Raw genomic sequence first — 15,398 nt, forward strand, 5'->3', positions numbered from 1 at the left:
CATCCTGCCCGCTCCGAGGTTTCAGACCCACGTACGTCATGACCCAGCGCGGCGAATTAGAGTGAGTACGAGCGAGCGAAACCCGCAATTTGCAGACCTCTAGTTTGTGTGACAGGAGCGTGATCAGAAAAGAAATTGGTTTGGAACAGTCGCACACTGGGTATCACATTCAGTTCTGCAAAGTACAGCCAGTTATCCACGATTTCTCTGACATAACACATGCAGAGTGATAAATCTGGAACCAGAGTGAAGGAGGCTACGCCCAACCCGGATCCCAGGACTTAAAAACTAATTTTGAAGCTAGTTCAACCCATTTATAATTTCACTGAAGAGCAAATTTCTTCCACAGCTTTTCCTTCAATATTCTATGAAATCGCGCAACAACAGTTTCTTTTAGTTCATTAAAGTAGACTGATGATTTATATTGTAGTTTTTCATTAATTCTTCAATTCTAAGACTTACATTATTCCGCCAGATGCAGTTAACTTTGCATCAACTGTAAAAGTCTTAACACAATCTTTTACTCTTGCAGTTAGAAAATTTTATTTATTTATTATTACTGACTAACTAGCAGAAATTATTTCATAAAAATTATCGTAAGCATTTGCTGTAATGTCAAAATCATTTTTTATATTACAACCAATAACGACAATTTTTTAAAAATAATCTTATACTCCAAGTTTTGTATTTTTTTCGCCTCCAGTCATAAAAGTAAATACAATAATTTCTTTATCATATAATTTCTATTTAAGCTTATTTAAATTGTTTGGCTATGGTGTTAAATCTTTTCTTAACATAATAATTCAACTGACTAAAATATCTTAAAGTTTTGTAACATATTCTTTTTCTAAGTACTGTTTATTAACAGTATCGTAACCATTTAGCGTATTATATATATTCGCAATTTTTCTACCTTTCATGTCAATATATCCTTTAGTTACTTTTAAAATGGAATTCATTCATTATGGATTTGCCTAATTAAATTTCCTGTTTTTGCCTGTAATTCATTTTTTCTGTTTTCTAAATTTATCTCACCATTAACAGTGTGATCTTCATACTGCTCCCTATTTCCAAAAATGTCCATTTCTTAAAGTCAAAATATCATTGAACTTTTCATTCATGTACTTCATCAAAATTCTGAATCCGTTGTCCATCATAGTACAACTCACTTGAACCGAAGTACATAACCAATTCTTTCGGAATATTTCCATCAAATGAATCAAATTCATTTTTTAATATTATGGAGGCAGTCAAAAACCTGATGTAACTATCGCTTATTCTTATAATAGCAAATCCAGTGAGTAACAGGATGATCAGAAGTATTTAAATTTTCAATTCCACATTATAAATTGTTTGGTTCATTAGAGACAGTTGAAGCAATGTTAGCACTGCGTCCAGGTAATTCATCAGTCATAAAAACACCATGAAAATATTTAATTTTTAATAGTTCAACTAATTCTTCTACATAAAAATTAGATAAAGGATATTATAATTTTTCATTATTTTTTCCAATTTATTTATTTATTTATTTATGTTTTGCTTTTTTCATTGTAGAACTTGCTTTTTTCTCCATTGCCTAGATACGTCTTTTTTGTTACTGTATTCGCGACTGCTGCAGTACCACCAGCAAGTGTGCCAACAGTTGCTAGATATAGTAATACAGCTAACAGTATTAAGGGAAATCCTTGTTTGTGTTTTGTTAGTCCTTTTTCTGCTTTCTTTATTGTCAGATATTCAATAATCTTCTTCCCAACAGGAATCTCTAATGTAACAACTAAGTTTCCAACAGTGTCGAACGCTTTTTCGCTTTCTCCTTCTTTCTTTCTTGTGCATCAGTTAAAAATGGTTCAATACTATGTAATTGGTCATTATTTAATTTAATTTTCATTGATTTTAGTTTACACTTGCCACTTGGTAGCGAGGTATAACCAACAGAGAAGTTACTCATTTATATAGGTAAATAATTAATAACGATTAATAATTTTACAATGCCCTTTCATTTTTTTCAAGCTGCAGGCTTAAGCCAGCAACTATTGATGCAGTCTCAAGACTGAGTCCTGCTTCAACTGGCGCTACATCAACATCAATGCCCATTCCTAATTTTCATTTTCCACACATAATTCCTCTATCTGCAGTTGCAGCTATTTTTTCTCCTAATTAATCATGAGTTGCATTCATTCTTTACTTTGCAGCTAACGGAAGTTTTTTATCAGCTTCACCACTTATTCTTATTCTTTATTTTCTCTATAAGATATGTGATGTTCTTTACACCTAACAGATTAATTTCTTAATCTCCTCTAGCTAATCTTTTTTTCTAATTTGGTTCACAGGCCAGAAAATAGATAGGCAGTGAGATGCGTCTCAAACGGTAATTTATTAATTAATGTATTGAGTAATACATATCTATATTATTCAATTTTCGAAAATTTATGTTGCAAATTATTCAACAATCTAATTAGATATGGAATTCCTTTTCGAATATTGATTATGAAATCACTAAATCTATTTGTTAAGACCTGTGCTATGCACACTTTTTCAGTATGTTAATTTTTATTTGCATATGATTCTTCACCATGAATTACTTATAATCTATCTAAAATCTCTAACATCATTCATCCAAATATATTCTACTGGTTTTCTATACATTCCTTTAAAAATTAACCACCACCTGTTGCTGCATCTGAATGCTCTGAAGAGTCCGATGATACTTGATACACTTTTGGAAAATAGACGTTTATCGGTTTATTATATTTTTTAATTCTACTTGACTTTATTTTATTACAATCAGTTTCAGAATATAATGCTTCTGAAGGGCTTATTATATTTGCATAATTTGATAAATCAACAGAATCAAATTACGTAATTAAATCGTTCATAGTAACTTGTTTTGTAGTTACATGTGTCATTAAACCATATGTGCCTTCATATTCCTTTCCACCAATTTTTAAGCTACCACAATTGAGATCAACAGAAATATGTGTTACAAAATTAAATCTATCATCAGGTTTTAATACAAATATTGGGTCTTCACTATGATTAATATATTTTAACATTATTTCAGTGACATTTATTTTCTATCAGAATTATCCTCTTTTAATTTTTTAACATTTTTTTCTTACCGTCATAGCGTTTCAATGTATCTTGAATTTCTGATTCACTTAATGTATAGTCATACTTGCCAGGAATATCACCTCACCAATCTCTTAGTTTTCTAATCAGTGACAAATCTCTCAATGCTTCTAGATGAGGATGTTGATGATAAGGAACAATTTGTTATTCTACAACTCTGTATTCTTCAACAGCTTTCCAATAAGTTATCACCTAATCTTTCCTTGTTTAAGTTGTTCAATTGCTTAAATGGTTCTTTCAGTTCTTCAGCTTTCTCTCTGTTTCGTTTACCTTTTTTAACAACTGCTGGGTTGTATTTTGCAAACATTTATTAAAGATGAAGAACCAGTAATTAAACATTTTTAAATGTTTATGTATAGTGTTTATGTTGTTATGAAATTTTGAATTTTATTTCTTAGCTTACCTTCATTCGGTCTTTAAGCTTTGTCCATAATAAAACATTGAAACTGATCATTCAAATATATACTCCACACTTGTTTAAATTGGTTAACTTTAATTCACCATAAACAGATTCATGATAAATAAGATTTATATGTCATTTTGCCTGAAAATTTTCTGAAATTACATAATATTAAGAATATCTCTGACTCATTGTTTTGGTATTTTTGAATAATTTTGATTTAAATAAAAAGCATATATTCCTATGTTTGTACCTCTAGTGAAATATTTTCTAACTTCTCTAACTATATACTGATATTCCAGATTGAAGTCATCAAATACGAAAACTGAGTAATTTTGACATTGATATAATGGAACAATTTCTTACTTATTTTAAGTAAAAGTAGTAATTTTTTCATTGTGTTTATCTTCAATTTTTTCACATCTTTTTATAAATTCTTTATATTTTGGTTGATCTAAACTTTTTGAATAACACACAAATGATTAGTGTTACTCCAAATCAACCATACTGGAGCAAGAATATAACTGTCAATCAATGTTGTTTTGTTTTCCACAACAACTTGGTCCTATAATTGCTCATCAAATACAATTTGATGAAAGTTTAGCAAGTTTATTTTTTATTTCTTTTCTGGAATTCTTATCTTTCGTTCCCAATCTGTCACTTATAAAAATGTTTCACTAGCTGGTCTCTATTCAACTTTTTCAGCTCAAAATATTACATCGAAAAATAATAAATTTAACTGTGACAGAGAAACAACAGAAATTCCTGTTGGTCAATATAGTTTGAAAATTAATGTGATAAAACTTTAAATTTAGTTGTTATTGGAAGAGATGTAAAATTATACAAGTAAAGAAAACATAGTAATGGTATTATATTAGGATGTAAAAATCAAATTATGAAGCCAATAAAAAACTCTTGCTAAAAATATTCCTAAAATCATTTCATTTGAATTTATTAACATAAATTTCAATTTAGCTAATGGAATGTTTGTTAAACATACTGATTATTTTCATAGAGAAACTAATATATTCTGGCTTCATTTAAACCAAATGAAGAACCAATTGGAAGAACAATTATTTATGAATAACATTATCTTGTAGATATTCGTATTTCTGATCATATTCAAGATTTAGAAATTACTGTAGCTGATAAAAATTATAACTGACTTTAATAGTGCTTATGTAACAGCTTGTTTTAAAAATATCCTACTCGTAAACTTAAGTCTGCTTTTGGTGATGCCAATAAATTTTATCCTTAATAAATCATTAACAAAATCACGAGTTCTCAGTTTTACTCATCCCCTGTAATTGAGAAAACCAAAAATAATATAAATGATCCCAACAAGGATACACAAATAGAAATAAATATCGATAAATGTTGGGGTTGGATGGAATCATCCGAATTTTCCACAAATGTTCATAAACTTTAGAATTATTATAGGTAATCCAGATTGATCAGAATCAGATTACACAACATATGACTGAAAATCCATTAAAAATTAATTGGTAATGATGTGGTTAAACTGTTTGATTTGGTGACCATAAAGAAAGGAAGTAATATTTTATCTAGACTCGAACATCCTTTTATTTCATCAACAGCTACGTTATATTTCACTTCATCTGTTACTCATAAAATTAGCTTGGAAGGACATACTCTTAATAATGGAAAAGTAAGGAGAAGGAAAAATGAAGTACTTGCCTATTATCAATTTTCGGTGGATTGTTTTAAGATTATAAAGAAATACTGTAGGAAGGAGATTTGTTAGTAATTTTTACTGGGTCTTCTAGTTCTGGAGCAGTAATTCTTAGCTGGCCTGATTGTAATGATGCTGGAACTGAAATGAAATACACACTTCCTAGAGAAGGGAAAATTGTAATAGAGGTGATGGAAGTTCGTGTGCAGTTGTTAAATATGTTCGAACTTGCGAGTTAGAATAGCAAGAAAATATTCTGCAAAATGCAAAAGGTCCGATATCTTTTTATGAACTACAAACTGTAGAAGTTGCAGGATTCTGTGGCAAGAAAAATTTCTAACTAGATATCATTAAGAACTATAACTCAGTGGAAATCGGTATCCCATACTTCGTATTCCTTACGTTCCAGTCAAATAGCAAAAATGATCAGTTATCGGTACTTGACTCTTCATTATTCGACAATTTTAATCTACAGATTATATGCATAAAAAATGGAAGAAACCAAATTTTCCCACTGAATATGTGGAATATTAATCCACCAAATAGTTTTCTCAAAGCTTGTGAAGCATTTCTCGATTGTAAACGAGTTACCCTACTCAAATCAGTCACTGACAGAACTGTATATAATATCATAACAAGTTACCCTATTTAGGTGATTAACATGACTCATAGAAAGAATATTGTACCTTCACAGAGAACGAGTATGAAACTTTATGCAACTTTTACTGAAAACATTCTTACAGATACTTTAGTGTATGTAAAGATGTATGGTATGAATAATTTAATCTATGATGCACAGCACAGCATATTTACTGAATCTTTTTAACTGTACAAATGAATAAGAAATTAGAAAAAGTTAAAGAAATCTTTACAGTTTGTTTAAATTTAATTTGGAAATATTTCCGAAAGTAAAGAGAAAATAAAAACTGATCTGCGACTCATTTGCTAATTGACATACTAAAATTTTCAAAGTTTGCTTTAGCTGACAAATATCCAATTCTCATTTTTCTGAACAGCTTCTTTTTATGTAGATTAATCGGTTAATATTTGCGTGAGATCGATGGACGCAGGCCAAGCCTGGTGACTGCCAAAGCAGTCTTCAGACTGGGTCTGATACGTAATTGTCTTGAAACATACTCGTACTGAACTAAGGAGTTCTTAACTTCATTCAGAGGTGGCGCTGATGTAGGATTCATTGGAAATAATACATGAACATGTTTCACTTTAAACACATATTCAAATGTTTTAAACTTGTTTTCAGTATTCATACTATGTTTTACGTGTTACTTACACTTCATCACTTAAAATATGAAAATGTGGAAAAAATAATTTATTAACATCCGAAAAAACTGATGAAAGTAGTTCTTTTAGAACGTACTTTGTCACTCGAATAGCGGCTATACATATTTAGATCTACTTTACTCTGTCAAATCTGTAAACAGTTCAGTTTCAGCCGCGCTAGCGAGTGGACGTTGTTTACTGCTACCCAGCACTTCCGTGTGTACCTCGCTGTACTTGTGCTTCGTCGAGTGCTGTCCGTCCGTTAATTTCCGTGTTCATTCAAATTCCTTGTGATCTGATCGCTCCTTCTGGTTGTGCTGCTCCTAATTGGAATTTCGGTTGTTTAACCGAAATTTCGTCCCTCTTCATGATAACAGTCCATTTCCCCCGTTAACAACAAAGGGAAACCGTGTTACCACTACTCGTGAAACGGAAATGAAAAAAAAAACTAAAGGAAACGATATCTGGAAACAACTGATAGTTGTTCAGAGGATGAGCTGTCCTGTACAAATCCTTCAGTTCGCAACCAAAAACACTGCGATGAGGAGGTAGAGGAACCGGAAGGTAGAATGCAAATGGAAACTGATGAAGAGAAAGATAATAACATACGGTACCACAAAAATGAAGGGGGTGTAATCAGTATTAATTTGCGAGAAACAACAGATGAGGTAGCTGGCTGCAAAGATCAACAGCTATCTGTTAGTAAACAAATTCAGGCAGAGGTTGCAAAGCTGCCGTCTCAATTTGTTTCCCTCGATCAGAAAACAAGTGATATTAACAAAGAATAAGGAAATGGCGGCCAAAATTAAATCATGCGATGCGGGGCAGGCACCAGGAAAAGGAATTGCGAAAGCGTCTGCTGCTGCTCCAGATGAGCCACGAAGTAAAATAAAAACGAAACCAAATGTGAATGTAGCTCGTAACCAAGGGAAGCTAAAATCCGGAAAGGGCGACCCAAGCCCACAGAATGTTTGGTACGAAACGGACCTATACGAATCAGTGGAGGAAAAATCAGACTGGTAGGTTAAAATGGCAAAGCCAAAGTTGAGGAAGGTTCTTATTCAGTACAGTGCCAAGAGCGCAAGAGAAATGAAATGCACTATAGAATATTACTATTCCGTTTTGAGATATCTATATGATCAGATCACAGCAGGTTGCTCACTTCGGATAGAAGACATAAAAAAAAGTCGAAGCCAAGCTACTTAATGTCGAAAGAAATCAAATGGAAGGGTTGAAAATAAAGTCGAAGGCAAATTCGGTGTCAGAAGACGGAACTACTTCCCTGTATCATTTAGTGAAGCATACGAAAAGCGGAAGAAGTACTTTTATTGATGAAATTCGAACAAAAAACGGTACCGCTATCAGAACCCAGCAGTATATCATGGACGAGATTTATCAATATTGTTGTGAGCTATATTCTGTAAATCAAAGTAGTGTTGGATCTTTGGATGAATTCCTTGACGTTCTAGCCCAACAGCTAAAAGAAGATGAAAACGAAAATTTTCTCGAGGTTGTCAGTGAAGAGGACGTGTATGATATTCTGTGCGCCTCATCATCAAAAAAATCCCCTGGACGGGATGGTCTGCCAGCAGAGTTTTAAATCCGTTACTGGCCAATAGTGGTTGCGAAAACCACCAACATTGTAAATGAGGTTATTCAGGGTAAAATGATTCCGGATTAGTTTAAGGAGAGTAAAATTGTTCTTGTGCCTAAATATAGGGGATACAGAGATTTAAATAACTTTCGTCCACTTTTACTGCTGAATTCTGATTATAAATTAATAGCTGGAAAAGTAAACAAGATAATTTCATGCCTTACAGATAAAATTATTAGTAAACATCAGAACTGCAGGCAAAAACACAACCATTTTTCAAAATCCAGCAGAATTAAGGGATATCATTTCAGTAACTTTTGTAAAAAACATAAAGTGTGCTATATTTTTTTTAGATTTTTATAAAGCCTTCGATGTAGTAAATCATGAATATCTTCTACAAATATTGAATAAAAAAGGTTTCAACGATAGGGTCATACAGCTGATAAAGAACATAGCAACTGGAATAACAGCAAAAATAGCGGTGAATTGTCAACGATTAAGGCAGATAAGAATCAAACGAGGTGTTCATCAAGGAAGTCCTCTGTTCATGTCACTCTTTGGCATTTCGCAGGATCCTATTCCCCGACATGTCCATGCTAGATTAAAAGGCTTAACAAAATCAGGAAATAGAGCAGTTATAAGAGCCTATGCTGAAGATGTAGGGAGCATTATAAGGTAAAATTAAAACGTAATCACGCTAGCAACAGTGACTGATAAGTACTGTAGAGCATCTGGAGCCAATGCAAACGAAAAAAATATATGATGTAGAATCTCAGAGGTTTTGGTAATATCAACGTCGAGTGGGCAAAATTAGTCCGACAACAAAAACCCATTAGGATCACCCTGACAGCATGAAAATGACGGCTTTAAATTCGAAAGTGCCTGCAGATAATGTGCAAGGAACCATTATAGAGATTTTAACTCGATATATGAACCAAATTCCAAGAACAAAGTGTATCAACTCATGCATCCTTGCTAAAGCTTATTATGCTGCCCAGCAGTTTCCAGTTCCGCGAATGATAGCGAGGACAATAATGCGCAAAATCACAAACATTTTGTGGAAAGGTGAAGTGTTCAGAGTACCTGCTAAAGTAGCTATCTTAAATCACAAAAATGGTGGACTAGCATTAACTAACAAGACGGATAAAGCCTCTGCACTTTTTATCAAAATACAAGTTAATTTAATAAGAGAGTCGCGAGAAAGCATAATCGGTAACTTTTCGAGATCATTAAATCTCGAAGCCTGTGTCCCCCGATTGACGCGCAGAATATCAACAGTCGTTCACAACATGTGAAGGTTTTATTTGTTGAGTCCAGTTATGGAAGAGCCGGAATGAGACAGTCACGACACTTAACATCAAGAGTCACAATGTGCGAACGAAAGAAGAGCGAAGGAAGGAACAAAATAGAACAACGGTTTCCAAACATTGACTGGACTGAGATTTGGAAAGACATTAGTTCTAATGTGCTTACGCCTAATATAAAAACGTCATGGTACAAGACACTTAACAACCTAGTTAGCACCAATGAACAACTCTACGCAATCGGACTCTGTGAAACAAATTTATATCAATAATGCCATCTAGTTGACACAATAGTCCATAGATACACTTGCAGCGGTCACATTAATAGTTGACAGTTGGTCCGAGAGCAAATAGGTCTGATTACAAGGACATCACCTGAGAGTATATCGCTGTCACTTATACACAGGCCTGAAGCACGTTATCTCTCAGAGGCAAAAAATAACACTGTGTACTGGTTGCTGAGAAATCTTGTTAATTTCGTCATTAACAAACTGGGATCCGACAGCACTATGGAGTTGAAGGTACACATGCTGTGTGAATACCACAAAATTAGAAGCGATTCGAATCACAAGAAAAAGTTCGGTAATACGTTAAAAATTGTATTTGAAAGAATGGGAACTGGTTAATATAAAAAAGCCTGTGTTGACTGTGATGTATTGTATTTACCTTAAGGATATTATTTCAGTTTTTTGTGTATGCCTGTTCTACTTCAGAAAGTAGTTTTTGAAATTTTATACACTAAAGTACAGAACTTATAACTCAGTGAGATCGTATGTCTAATAGTGTCAAAACACTGAACATTAAAGCTGCATTATTGGTTTATAGTATAAATATGAAAATTGACAGTTTTATGAAAATTTCTTTATCGATTGGTTACAACCATAAGATTTTATCTGATATAATGTAATATTCAATGGATGGAAAATTGCCCTGTTCATTTTTGCACTGTGATGTGTAATTCAGTTTTCCAGGGAATGATCTATTATATGGATCTGATAGCTACAGATAATTAACAGTACATTAATGTCCACAAAGTGTAGTTGAAAAGGTCAGTCAGCTTTACAACATCTCTTTTCCGCCATTCTCAAGTATTTAATAGGTTATCTAATAAGTTTATTAAATTTTTTTATGTGCAATGGATATTAATCTTCTATATTCTCTATAAGTTTTGGCGACTTCCATACAACTGTGTGAAATGCTCATAGCTCAAAGTGTAGTTGAAAAGGTCAGTCAGCTTTATAACATCTCTTTTCCGCCATTCTCAAGTATTTAATAGGTTATCTAATAAGTTTATTAAATTTTTTTATGTGCAATGGATATTAATCTTCTATATTCTCTATAAGTTTTGGCGACTTCCATACAACTGTGTGAAATGCTCATAGCTAGTCTGACTGATCTGAGAATGTTAAAGATCAGCTTCTTCTCTGAACCTGTCTCTCACAGAGATGATTTCCATGTGTACATTAATATACTAAAAATTATCCCAAAAATTTGCTGATAGCCCTTATAAAGTGCTATTTATGCTTCTGTAAGGATTGGAGCGCATGTAATTCAAAGAGGAGTTTTTTTATTTATTCATGTTTCAAAAACTTTGAATCTCCTTAAAAACTATTCTTGATGTTCAAATTAATTCTTTCTGGTAATTTAGTCAACAACACAATCTTCCTACGTATTTCTTTAACATCTGCATAGCTGCAATGATCTAACTGTTTTTGTTTACATCAATGTGTATAACATGTGTGCATGGTTAGTACATGTACTTACAATGTATTGGGAATGTGTAACATTGATCCTTAAATAAATATTTGAAGAAAACTGAGTACGGAGACTGGAGGCGTTTGGCCATTATCTCACTAAGTAATCAAAGCATCAGTGTTGAAGGAAAGCTAGCCATTTTAAAAAATGTTTTCTATTCTCGCTTCTATGCGATTTATCACTAATCCTGTGCTAAAGAGTGGGTGGTGTCTTTCAGCCCAATATGATGGAACACTCCGTTAACTCAGAGGAAAATCTCTGTGATGTGCTGATGTACAGACGGACAGAGGCCGGAAGCTCGGTTTATAGTTCTATCCAAGTGGATGGTGTTCGATAACAAAGGTTTTTATTTTTTGAGAATGAATTGCATGTTTTCCTATTAAATTTTATGATCTTGAAATGGAGAGTACCCTACAGTTAAAGCAGTGTGGTGACTGACTAGAGAAGAAGAAAATTAATTAATTTTATAAAGATAAATATCGAAATGAAGGATATTGGTGGATCTGTTCTGTTAATTCTTTATCATAACTTTGTAAGACTGATGCCTATTGTGGAAGGCTGGCATGCAGTAATTTGCAAGATAATCGGAAACTTACTGACTTGTGATCGCAGTACACTTTTATTTCTTCCCTTACACAAAATAATTAAATTTCTCCAAGGGCCATTTTACAGCTAGTAGTTCTAACTCAGATACAGTCTAACCTCTTTTAGAGTTGGACAGAATCCGCTGCAAAAACTATCACTCTAATTTCTTGCTCGCTGTCTATCTTTACTACCTGGAACGAACAAGCGCCTAATCCTCTCAGTGGTGCATCTGCCGCTAAATAAAAACACTTCTTCATGTTTTGATGATGCAAAATATGTGTCGCTTCAAAAGCAGTTTTTATTTGCTTCTATACTTCAGGGCACTGGGGAGTCCAATACCATGGCTTATTCTTTCTCAGCAGACTCAAGAGATGGTCATAATCCAATGCGTGATTTGGTACGACCTTTCGGAAGAATGAGGCAAGTATAAGAAATGATTTTAATGATTTTTTTATTGGTGGGATGTGGAATATTTCTAATAGAATCCAACGTTTTTATATCTGGTTATATTCCTTCTGTGGTGATAATGTGACCAAAAACCTTAATTTAAATTTTGCCTAGCTTGAATTTCATCAGATTTGCAGTAATGCCATACTATGCAAAATTTTCAAATATTTCTTTCTAGTAATTTAATATGCTCTTCTCTGCATTTCCGTGGCTATTATCAAGTCGTCTACGTATAAGGTGACTTTTGTCAATCGATTCTGGTCCTAATACTGCATCCAGGGCTGCTATGAAAACGCCTCTGCATGAATTGAAATCAAATATCAACACTTGAAAGCGATGTCTGCGGCAAATAAGATGAAGTCTGTGTTCTTCCAGGATTTTTTTTTCTAATTTGACCTCCTTGTATGATGATTTTTTCAAAATCTACTTAACTCCATAGACTTTCTGTAACAATTCTTCTACGTTCTCTGTCGTGTACAGATAGGCACAACAATTTTAGTAATGTCCTGCGCATCCAGAACTAAGCTGTGACTTCCATCTGGCTTCGATGCAAAGAGCAGGCAGAATTGGATGGGTTAGTTATCTGCCAGTCCCACATCTTACAGATTTACTTAGTCGCTGCTTCTTGCTTCGACCAAGGGTCTGAATAAGACGATTGACAAAACATTTTATGAGGGTACACCTCCATGTGATACGCGTCATCCTTAATAATGCTTCTCGTTTCCTCATATATCTTAACATAATTTTTTAATGACACAGTTCTCTTTGTTGTTCATCCACCAGATATATGGATTAGGCTTCTTTAATTTCGATGAGATCGGTTATCTCCACTTCCTTACTCTGGTTTGAATCATACAAACTATTTTCAGTTTCTCTGTGCAGTACTATTGGACTAACACATCTGATATTAATTAGCTGACAATATTAGTCGTGAAGTTTCAGCAGCTTGTACAGCTTTAGTACTTCCTTCAGGACCATAACATTGACCTGTATTTGGAATTTTACAGTCTATGATTGCCCCACAAAAGCTCCAGTAACATTAGACTTCCGAACGAGGATAACCGGAATCTTAGTCTTCACAATGATCGATTTGTGCAAATTGTAATTCATAGTCCGCCCCCAGTAGCTGAGTGGTCAGCGCGAGAGACTGTCAATCCTAAGGGCCCGGGTTCGATTCCCGGCTGGGTCGGAGATTTTCTCCGCTCAGGGACTGGGTGTTGTGTTGTACTAATCATCATCATTTCATCCCTATCGACGCGTAAGCCGCCGAAGTGGCGTCAAATCGAAAGACTTGCACCAGGCGGGCGGTCTACCCGACGGGAGGCCCTCGTCACACGCCATTATTGTTATTATTGTAATTCATAACGGATGTAGTGGCCCCAGTATCTATAATTATAATAGTAGGTATACCATTAACTGATGCTTCAACCACAGCTTGTATCACTTTGCCCTTGCCTCATTTACATTATAGATATTCTTTACTTAATTCATACTGAATTTTCTTGCCATCATTGTACCTTAGCATTAGAATTCGGTTTCCACATTTGCCTCCATCTTCATCCGCGACCATCCCGAAGACAAACATTGGTAGTATTCAGTTTTCCTAGTTAGTCAGTGAGTTACGGGACTCCTCCGTAACGTCGACTATTCTCACAAAATGATTATTCTGTGGCCGAGGTTTTGACGGGCCTGGTATAGGTGTAGGATTATTTACGTAACTGTTAATTTGGTATTGCATTTGTAGATGTTGTTAGGTTGCAACTGTAGCAGCAGGATGCTGCCAAATATCTGGATTATTTTTATTATTATTTCTTTCTTGTCTCAGTCGTTATGTCTGGTTAAAAATGGAAGGTGACGCGGACCTTGATCAAGCGTGACTTCCTTTTAGCTGTACGGTATATGTTACATTGCATTTAGGAACTTTTAGGTAATTGAACATGTGTCAATAATTACAGATTTCTGTAGTTGTATATATAAGTTTGGATGTAGCTGTATTGCATTGCTGTACTGGTGGATATTGTGTGGTATGACTCCTGTAGTTGATAGTATAATTGGTATAATGTCAACTTTATCCTTATGTCACATGTCCTTGACTTCCTCAGCCAGTTGGATATATTTTTCAATATTTTCTCCTGTTTTCTTTTGTATATTTGTTGTGTTGGGTATGGATATTTCGATTAGTTGTGTTAATTTCTTCTTTTTATTGGTGAGTATGAAGTCAGGTTTGTTATGTGGTGTTGTTTTATCTGTTATAATGGTTCTGTTCCTGTATAATTTGTATTCATCGTTCTCCAGTATATTTTGTGGTGCATACTTGTATGTGGGAACATGTTGTTTCATAAGTTTATGTTGTAAGGCAAGCTGTTGATGTATTGTATTTGCTACATTGTCATGTCTTCTGGGGTATTCTGTATTTGCTAGTATTGTACATCCGCTTGTGATGTGATCTACTGTTTCTATTTGTTGTTTGCAAAGTCTGCATTTATCTGTTGTGGTATTGGGATCTTTAATAATATGCTTGCTGTAATATGTGGTGTTTATTGTTTGATCCTGTATTGCAATCATGAATCCTTCCGTCTCACTCTATATATTGCCCTTTCTTAGAAATGTGTTGGATGCGTCTTGATCGATGTGTGACTGTGTTAGATGATACGGGTGCTTGCCATGTAGTGTTTTCGTTTTCCAATTTACTTTCTTCGTATCTGTTGATGTTATGTGATCTAAAGGGTTGTAGAAGTGGTTATGAAATTGCAGTGGTGTAGCCGATGTATTTATATCAGTGATTGCTTTGTGTATTTTGCTAGTTTCTGCTCGTTCTATAAAGAATTTTCTTAAATTGTCTACCTGTCCATTATGTAGGTTTTATTATTATTATACCATTGAGGACTCGTACTTAGGTAATCATTATTGTAATTACTGGCGTTGTAATTCTCATTACATTTTCTTTTTCTCGGATTGTTGTGGTTCTGAGATACCGTTTTTGGTTTTGGTGGTAGTATGGACGGAAGATAGGACAGAAATTCACGTACGGACATGAATTTATGTGAAATTCCCATTCCAACTTCCACTACCAGCACCCGACCATTTCTATTTATGTTGCAATTCTGATTATTCCTGCATAAATAGGAACTATTATTGCTTTCTTTATGAGTATTTTAATTATTGTGGTTATCTGCAGAATATCCATTATGGTTGTTTGAGATCCTCTTG

The sequence above is a fragment of the Schistocerca piceifrons genome, chromosome X (genome assembly GCF_021461385.2).
Source record: "Schistocerca piceifrons isolate TAMUIC-IGC-003096 chromosome X, iqSchPice1.1, whole genome shotgun sequence".
NCBI classification, from domain to species: Eukaryota; Metazoa; Arthropoda; class Insecta; order Orthoptera; family Acrididae; genus Schistocerca; species Schistocerca piceifrons.